This window comes from Macaca thibetana, chromosome 3 (genome assembly GCF_024542745.1).
Source record: "Macaca thibetana thibetana isolate TM-01 chromosome 3, ASM2454274v1, whole genome shotgun sequence".
Classification (NCBI taxonomy): Eukaryota; Metazoa; Chordata; class Mammalia; order Primates; family Cercopithecidae; genus Macaca; species Macaca thibetana.
This window is the reverse complement of record NC_065580.1, coordinates 9327924-9334864: the sequence shown is the minus strand read 5'-3', so window position 1 is coordinate 9334864 and position 6941 is coordinate 9327924. Positions and strand designations below refer to the sequence as shown.

General features: G+C 43.2%; 1 non-coding gene across 1 annotated transcript; it reads left to right on the top strand.

The window, feature by feature from the left end:
* The first annotated feature begins 3118 nt into the window (after positions 1-3118).
* Positions 3119-3190, top strand: TRNAC-GCA (transfer RNA cysteine (anticodon GCA)). The gene has a single exon. It is a non-coding gene; the product is annotated as a tRNA-Cys (tRNA).
* The last annotated feature ends 3751 nt before the right edge of the window (positions 3191-6941 follow it).

Below are 6941 nucleotides of genomic sequence, written 5' to 3'. Positions count from 1 at the left end.
TAAGTGTGTCTTTCATTTTCAGAAGTTGTCATTATTTTTTCTTCATGATACCTATTTCTCTTGGAGACTTTTTCATTCTTATCCTGTAGTTTTTTAAAAATTTCTTTAAGTTGGTTTTTACCTTTCTCTGGTACCTCCTTGAGTAGCTCAATAATTAATCTTCTGAATTCTTTATTTGGCAATTCATAGATTTATTCTTGGTTTAGATCCATTGCTGGAGAGCTAGTGTGATCTTTTGAGGGTGTTATACAACCTTGTTTTGTTATATTCCCAGAATTACTTTTCATTTGGATAGACTGTTTCAGTGGAAAGAGCTAGAACTCAAGGGCTTCTGTCCAGATTTTTTTGTCCCATGGGGTGATCCCTTGATGTGGTGCTCTCCTGCTCCCGCTACGGATGGGGTTTCCTGAGAGCTGGACTGCAGTGATTGTTATTGCCCTTCTGGGTCTAGCCACCCAGTGGGGCTACCAGGCTCTGAACTGGTGCTGTGGAATGTCTGCAAAGAGTCCTGTGATGTGAGCCGTCTTCAGGTCTCCCAGCTGCGATGCCAGTACCTGCTCTGGTGGAGGTGGCAGGGGAGTGAAATGGACTCTGTGAGATTCCTTGGTTGTAGTTTCACTTAATGCACTGATTTTCTTAAATGTTGGTTGTGCTAGCACTAAAGCTGTCATGTGGACAGACTCAGGACTTCTGGTTAGGCAGGATGTTACTGGCAGTGGAATTAACTGTTATTTTCTCCTTTGGAGTGGGATGTTCTGTTATACATTGCTGTAATGGCTTGAGTTGGTTGGCATTTAGCCAGGAGGTGGTGCTTTCAATAGAGCACCAGCTGTGATAGTAGATGGGGGATATAAGCTTGCCCTAAATTGGCCAGGATAAGTATTCAAGTTTCCCAGGTGATTGATGGGGCCATAGAGCTCCCAAGAGCTTATGTCTTTTGTCTTCAGCTACCAGGGTGGGTAGAGGAAAGCCACCAGGTGGGGGCAGTGTTAAGTGGGTCTGAGCTCTGACACTCCTTGGGTGGGGCTTGCTGCAGTCACTGTAGGGCATAGGGTGAGTGGTTCATAGGCCAATGGAGTTATGTTCCAAGGAGGATTATGGCTGTCTCTGCTGCATTATACAGGTTGCCAGGGAAGTGGGAGAAAGCCAGCAGTGACAGGCCTCACCCAGCTCCCATGCAGTCAGCAAGGCCAGTCTCACTCCCTCCATGCCCTGCCAACAGCACTGAGTTTATATCCAGGCAGCTGGCACACAGGGCTGCGATCCTGCTTCAGGCTAGAAGCCTCCCCACTGAGAAAGCAAGCAGGGCTTTCAGGCCTCATCCCTCCCTGTCTGCCCATGATGTCAGCTGCAGGTCCTGTACTCATACCTACACTTCTCATTCACCCACTGGATTCTGCTCAGGAAAATTCATGCTCAGTTGAAATTATTAAAAGTTCAACTAGAAACTTCTATTACCATGTAGCCCCTCCCTAATTCTGCTGGCTGCCTTCCCCAAGGACCCCTGTGAGATAAAGTCAGGAATGGCTTCCCTGGGCTTGAGCTGGAGTCTGGGAGTGCACACGGGGCCCTTCTTACTGCTTCTTCTACTTTTATATTTTGCTCAGCTCCCTAAATCAACTTTAGCTCCAGGTAAGTTTAAATCCTAGTCCCATGATCTGCGTTTTTAGGTTCTACAGTGAAGATGTGTGTTCAGAGGCAGACCTTCCCCACTCATACATTGGGAACTCACAGTTTTTCGTGAGTAAAACTCATGAAATACAGTTTTCAGCATACAGTTTGCAGCAGTAAACTGTATAGTTTGCTCATACAGTTTGGAGCAGCAAGCTGCTTCTTTAAAAGGGTCTGTGAGTTCTTTTGGTTTTTTTGGTGTGATCCTATGGTGGTTCTTGGAGCAAAAGTTCATGATGTGAATCTCCACATGCTGTTCTGTTTGTCCAAGTGGGAGCTGCACACTGGTCTTCTCTTCCATCCACCATTTTCTACAGTCTCAGCATTTTAGTTTCCATGAACCAGTTTCTGTGACTGTGCATGCCTTCCATTTTGTCCAGTCTTTGAATGTAAATGTTTATTGCAATAATTCTGTTCTTGTACCATCATTATACTTGAGGTGTTCAATGGGTAGAAATTTTCTCTTTTGAGTTCATAGATCTTTGAGTCAAGAGAAGCCTCATCTGATTTAATGTAGATCACAAGAGCTTGGACTCTATCTAATTGAATGAGGCTTTGAGAGTCTTGGAATAGAGGTGAGTATATTTTGCATGTGGGAGAGATGTAAGTAATTATGACCAAGAGGGCAGTTCATGGTAGATAAAACTGTTGACCCTGAATGTTGACTTATTTCTGCATCTATGGCCTTTACCTTCTTTTCAGATCTTCCCACTGGAGGTGAAACATGCTTTCTTGCTCTTGAGTTAAGGCTTAGTCTTGTGACTGCCCTTGATCATTGAGTTGTTCTCACATGTAATGCAAATAGGGGCTTGAAAGCTGCTTTCATAGTTGGGCCTGCCCCTTTGCATTTCTGCTGTCACCATAAGAAAACTGTCCCCTTGCTAGCTGCTACTCCTCCACCCAGGATCATAGAAGGAACATACATGGAGCAGACTTGAGCCCAGCTCAGACAAAAACCAAGCACAGATGGACCCACAGCTTGAAGCTGATACACCAGGTCAAGCCCAGCCTACTTCACCTGATTGGTACCCATGCTGCTGACCTATGAGCATGAGAATACATGCTTATTGTTTCATGCAGCCAATTTTGGGATGATTTGTTATGATACATTGTTGTGAAAATAGCCTTGATACTTACACTTGCCTCTCCCCCAACCCCTACTCCCATCAGGTACTGAGTAAGGGAACAGGAGGAGACCTCAGTTGAAGGAGTTCAGGTTGTGGCTACAAGGTAGAAAGCTGCCATTAGACAAGTGAGAAGTGATGGGGGTTCTCTGGGGGAGTGAAGCAGTGAACTCATGGCCTGAAGAGCAGTGTCTAGTCATTTGTGGTAGGGCTGCCAATTTCCATAAGGTGGCTGGGAATGAATACAATTTACAGTGCACTATAGAATCCTTGGGTGTGGCAACACAGGTGAAATATGCTAAGGAGGAATGTCCACCAGGCAAGGGGGTATAGCTCAGGGGTAGAGCATTTGACTGCAGATCAAGAGGTCCCTGGTTCAAATCCGGGTGCCCCCTACTGCCATTTAGCTGTGGGTTCTCTTTTCCTGATGTTAGGCTTGCTTGTCACTCACCACCATCCTTCCTATAGCTTGTGTCAGTTTTCTCAGGTGACTTCATCTTGCTGGCACAAGTCATGGTCAATTCACCAATAACCTGCATGTGTTTCAGAAGTTCTAATTAGCTGCTCTTCTTTGAAGTTTATATTATGGCAGGACAGGCTGAATCAGAGGTCATCCAGTCTGACTTGGCATCAGAATTACTGACAGATCTTATCAAAAATACCGATTACTCGCTAGAAATTCCAATTTAGTAGGACTGAGGAGGAATCAGAGAACTTCTACTTTTGGGGGTCGTTTGGGGCATAATCCCCTGTTAACACCTGTTCTAACATCCAATAATTCTAAGTGGCTGGAAAATTGTTTTGGAACCTACAACAACATGTCATTCTATACAACATCCTGGTGGGAAGCATCAGTGATGTTCAAGCTAGTGCCTGCCTTCAGTCCATCACTGAGGGCATGTGGGGTGCTGGGCTGCAGGCATAGGCAGTGGCCAAGGGTGTAGAGGTGGGAGAGTGTGGGAAAGGTGGGAGAAGTCGGAATGAAGCTGTGGGCATGGTAGGAGGGTGACCAATCGCAATGGCACAGTCAGTCAGGGGTAGTGGCAGGCCATGAGTCGAGTGATTACTCGACTCCCTGCATTAAAGTTCAGAATTGAAGCATGTTCAAAGCAACACTAGTTGTTTTTGAGTAAAGCATTTGATTGACAATCCACAGGTCCCTGACTCAAATTCATATGTTCCCTAACTACACTAATTTCTTCCCATACTGACCAGGGTATTCAAATACAGTTTCCTTTCACCTCCTGAGGCCCCTGCAGCTGACTCTTCCTGCAAGGAGGACGAGAGGGTAAGGAGGTCTGTTTGTCCCGTGCTACTCTCTACTTTCCTGCTGCCCCACGTGACCTGCCCAGATCTGCTCTGCAGGCCTGATCAGTCTTATCTTGCTTTTCTTTGGTGAGCACTTCTCTTGTGTTTCCTTTTTTTTTCTTCCTATTCTTCCCCACCTTGTGAACCCTCTGTCCACATTTTGAGGATCCCCAGTTGTGTGAGGCACAGTGGAAGACATGGCTCTGCTTGCGGCCCCCAAAGCTGAAGGAAAAAGCCACTTTCTCTTTGTCTTCCTGGCACTTCTGGCCACCCAGTGCCACCGACTGACATATGCATGAAGACTGAGTGACTTGTAGAGGCAGAGACAGCTTAGCATTCATTCCTGGGCTGGCAGAGCTCAGGAACCGTCTGGCGGCTCCCTAACCAGTGTGACTTCCTGAGAGCCAGGCTGCCTGGGTCTCCTTGGATCCCCACTGCTTCAGAAGCCCGGGCTCCCTGACACATAGACAATGGCCGTCTCATCTGTTTCACTGAACAGAACCAGTTTCTGTAATGATGTACCTAGGCAGATACAAAAATTGCAGGTGAAGAGGGTTGCAGAAAAAGGATCCCAAAGAAAATGGGGTGAGTGTAGGATGGACTTTCTGTCATGATTGGGATTGCAGAAAGTAGAAATCCAGTTGATTGTTTAGGGTTGACAATCTGGGAGCCCAAGGGTCTCAGGGGTAAAGTAACTGAGTAATTGATCACCCGGATTCAAGGCTGCTTACTCACCTGGTAGGTATTCAATGGATGCTTATGGCTGGCGTTCATTCTGATTGGTCAGTGTCTGTGCTGTAGCTGTTGTTAAATATTTCAAGTGTCATTTCTTGGAATAAGTTCCCACTGAAGGACAAAACTTTTAGAGACCAGCTGTTGTTACAGAGCAGTAAAAAGGGCCCAGCCGAGTCTGACGGCATTGGGAAGCTCAAAGACATACAATGGAAGGCTCAGATGTCTACAATGCCTTTCCAGACACAGATGGAATGTGCAGATGTCCCCACGACTACACCAAAACACTCAGCTCTTGTTGCTGAATAACTGAGATTGCTGAAAAATGAAAAGGCAGAATTGCCAATCTGCAATTCTTCTTGGTTTCACATTTCCCCATCTCTTGTGTTATGAATTGCTACTTCAGTGATAGCGGCAGGGAATTTTTGGAAGATGTCAGGAGAACTTCTTAAACTTGGAAGAAGTTGCTACACTATACTCTCACATTAGCCTTTGTTGGGATATTTTTCTATTCCTGAGATAATGGTGCCAGGGAGGATAAAATGCTTAAGTTCAATGGTTCTCCCTGATTAGTTAACAAGAACACTAGGGAATGAGTTCTACTTACCAAATTCTACCTACGTGTGTGTATATATATATTTCTGTATTTCCAATAATCCAGAAAGTGTTTTTCTAACAGTTAACTCATGTGCACACACACACATTTGATATTTCTCATTTTGAGTGTCTATGGTAGCCTAACCTTTCTCCTTGTTGTCCAAAAATAAGTTGAACTTTGTGATGAGACAGACAGCCTTGGCACTAAGTGTTTCTAGAGTTTATTGGTTTTATTATTTCCAATAAATCAACTTTTGGTTTTATTGCTTTTCTCCGACTGTATGATTGTTTTTTATTCCATTGATTTCTCCTCTGATGTTTGTTATTTCTTTTTAATTTAAGGTTAAATTGTTGGGTTTTTTCTTGATATTTAGATATAAGCATAGATATAATGCTTGTTAAAACTCATACTCTTAGTGGAAAATATAAGAAAAGAAAAAAGACTGAATATCAGTTACCTGATACTCAGTTATCAGTTATCTGATATAAGAAAAATAAGGCTAAATATCAGATAATCTGATCAGTTAAGAGTGTGAGTTTCAGCCGGGTATGGTGGCTCATGCCTGTAATCCTAGCACTTTGGAGGCTGAGGCAGGTGAATCACCTGAGATCAGGAGTTCGAGACCATCTTGGCCAACATGGCGAAACCCTGTCTCTACTAAAAATACAAAAATTAGCCAGGCATAGTGGCACATGCCTGTAATCCCAGCTACTCGGGAGGGTGAGGAAGGAAAATCGCTTGAACCTTGGAGGTGGAGGTTGCAGTGAGACCACACCACTGCACAATGGGAGCGAGACTCCATTTCAAAAAACAAACAAACAAACAAGAAAGAGCGTGAATTCATGACTTTACCTGTGCCACATGAATTTTGATTTGTTATATCTTTGTTAACATTTGGTTCAAGATACTTTCTAATTTCTATTTTGATCTCTTCTTTTGCTTATAGGTTATTTGGAAGTGTATTGTTTAGCTTCCAAGAGGCTGGGGATTTCCTAGTTATTTCTGTTTCTCGTAACCTAGCCTAATTCAGCCACAATATGGTCCGAAAACATTCTCTATGATTTCAATCCTCAAATTTGTGGCAACTTACTTTATATCACCAAATATTGTTAACTTTGATAAATGTTCTGTGCGCATTAAAAATATAAAATGTGCTATTGTATGGTGCACTGTTCATTATATATCAAATAGGTCATATTTTTTGGTTGTGTTACTCAGATTCTTCATATGCTTACATTTTATTTGCCTGTTCTATTAGCTACAGAAAGAGGTGTGTTAAAATCTGCCACTATGATTGAGGATATGTCTATTTCTATTTTTAGTCCTATCCATTTTTGTTTTATTTATTTTCACACTATATTTTTGGGTGCATTCAGATTTGGGATTATAATAGCTTCCTGCTGGATTGACCTACTTATCATTTTTAAATATCCCCTTTATCTGTAGAAACTCTTACCAAGTTAAAGTCTATTTTGCATCATATTAATATTGCTATACTAGCCTCTTTG